General features: G+C 43.1%; 1 non-coding gene across 1 annotated transcript; it reads left to right on the top strand.

Moving 5' to 3' along the window:
- The first annotated feature begins 260 nt into the window (after positions 1 to 260).
- TRNAR-CCU (transfer RNA arginine (anticodon CCU)) lies at positions 261 to 333 on the top strand. Its single transcript has one exon. It is a non-coding gene; the product is annotated as a tRNA-Arg (tRNA).
- The last annotated feature ends 2,239 nt before the right edge of the window (positions 334 to 2,572 follow it).

Genomic DNA, 2,572 nt, shown 5'->3' with positions numbered 1-2,572 from the left:
ATGTCTTGGCTGTTGTAAATAGTGCTGCTGTGAACATTGGGGTGCATGCGTCTTTTCGAATTAGAGTTTCCTCTGGATATATGCCCAGGAGTGGGATTGCAGGATCATATGGTAGCTCTATTTTTAGTTTTTTAAGGAACCTCTATACTGTTCTCTATAGTATGTATATAAATATAAATTTATATATACTTCTCTACCAATATGTCCTGCAGATTTTCTTAGATGGTAGCATTAACAATTAATTAACAATTATAGAGACTTCCTTGGTGGTCCAGTGGTTAAGACTCTGTGCTCCTGACGCAGGGGCCATGGGTTCGATCCCTGGTCGGGGAACTAAGAGCCCGCATACTGCAGCCAAAAAAAAAAAAGACTAACAATTATAATGGAATTTTGTTTCATATAAGGCATCTAAGGCTGTGTCGTTCTCCTAAACATCGGCACAGTATTTCACTGCATAGCTGTAACGTTTGCTGAACCTGTGTCCTATGCTGGTCTCAATGTTTTGCAGTTAAAATCAGTGCTGAATTGAGGATATTTGTATATATGCCATTCTCGTGTGAAGGATAAATTCCTAGAAGTGGAATTGCTGGGTGAAATGTGTAAGAGAATTTTTTTTTTTTTTTTTTTTTTTTGCGGTATGCGGGCCTCTCACTGTTGTGGCCTCTCCCGCCGCGGAGCACAGGCTCCGGACGCGCAGGCCCAGCGGCCATGGCCCACGGGCCCAGCCGCTCCGCGGCATGCGGGATCCTCCCAGACCGGGGCACGAACCCGTGTACCTCTGCATCGGGAGGCGGACTCTCAACCACTGCGCCACCAGGGAAGCCCAGTGTAAGAGAATTTAATGTTTATAGATACTACCACGTTTTCTCCCCTGGATGCTGTATCCATTTACACTGTGACTGTGGTGACAGTTGCAGACGGGCCTGTTTCCCCATCTTCCACCAACCTAATATGTAATCAGGTGCTTTGCTCTTTGCCGAACTGACAGGCCTTAAAAATTAATTCATTATATTCTTAATTCACATTTCCCTTCCTCTGAGTGATACCGGGTTTCTTTTAACATGCATAAGAGCTCTTTGGATTTTTTTTTCTGCATGTTTAAAAAAAGGACCATTTTTTTCTATTGTGTTGTTTGTTTTTTTTCTATTGTGTTATTTGACTTTTTCTTTTTGAAAAAACTTTGTAGATCAAAAATTATCTCTTTTTCTATGATATGTTCCACAAATATTTTCTACTTCCCTAGTTTGTCTTTTGACTGTATTTTTAAATTTTCCTTCCAAAGATCATTGTTTTTATATTTGTTGAGTAGGATTTCCCACTTTCTATGGTTTCTGAATTTTGTGTCACAGTTAGAAAGGCCTTCCATACTCTGAGATTGAAAACATTCACCCCGTGTTTCCTTATAATATTTTTATAGTTTGGGTTTTACTTGTAACACTTTTTACCATTTTGGATCTTACATTTGTGTGAGGAGTGAGAAGCGCTCTCTTTCTTTTTTTTCCAGATGGCAACCCAGTCACCGCAACACTGGAGAAATTCTACCTTTGCTCTTCATTAAATTCTTTATATATTTGGTCCTGCTAGTGGACTTTCTATTCTGTTACATTGACCTGTTTATCTATTTATGTTCCAATATAATACAGTTTGAATAGCTGCAGCTGTACAGGGGTTATAGCATCTAAAAAGATGAGTTCTCACCCCTTCCTCTTCTGCAGAATAGTCCTGGTAATTTTTGCAGGTTTTCTCTTTTTTTTCTTTTTTAACGTGAACTGGATCTGCCTGGTATTTTTTGCCCATCCTTTTACTTTCAAGATTTCCGAATCACTGTTGCAGGTGTGCTTCCGTGGTGTCATCTTTTCCTTTAAATACAGGAGTTTATCGTATTTGTTTTGCTTAACCCGCGGGTGTGTGATAATACCGGGGATGCCTAGTTTAGGTCGTGCTTTGGGTATTTATCACATCTTCGCTTTGTTAACCTTTTGCGGCACGTCATTGCTTGCCTAGCTTTTGTGCGACATTTCAGATGTAGAGTCAGGATTTGCTTTGTTCCTGGGAAGTTAAGTTACATCTGGAAATATTTTTATGTTCTGTTACTTGACTTCTCTTCGTGGGGACCAGTGTGCGTGTGTCAAGAGGGCTCCCTTGTCCTTCTTGCAAGTCTCAGATCTTTTCAGCTCCGTGCAACCTCCCACGTGGCTCTGCTCTCCCCGTTCCCTTATGTGATCTCATGACCGTCCATCCCCGTTGAGCTGCTCCCCACCTGGCTTCCTGTCTGGGCTGGTTCTGTTCTCTGCTTTGTGCCTCTGGCACCTCCAGCTCCTGACGCATGCCTGGGGTCATGACCATGAACTTCAAGGGCCATCCCACAACGCTACCGTGTTTTCCTGATCGCTCCACCCTCCCGCTGCCCTGGACGACTCCTTGGCCTTTTCCTCTTTTATCTCGAACCCTCCTCTCCGCTCCCAACACTGCAGCCCAGCCTAAGGGGATCTGTACGCATATAACCACCTTCTCCCTGAGATTTGGGGTCACACGTCCTGCCTCCTACCCAAGGTCAACCCCCTGCTTGTAC

This window comes from Tursiops truncatus, chromosome 9, assembly GCF_011762595.2.
Source record: "Tursiops truncatus isolate mTurTru1 chromosome 9, mTurTru1.mat.Y, whole genome shotgun sequence".
Classification (NCBI taxonomy): Eukaryota; Metazoa; Chordata; class Mammalia; order Artiodactyla; family Delphinidae; genus Tursiops; species Tursiops truncatus.
Note: the sequence above shows the minus strand (reverse complement) of the source record. Positions and strands in the feature narration are given on the sequence as shown.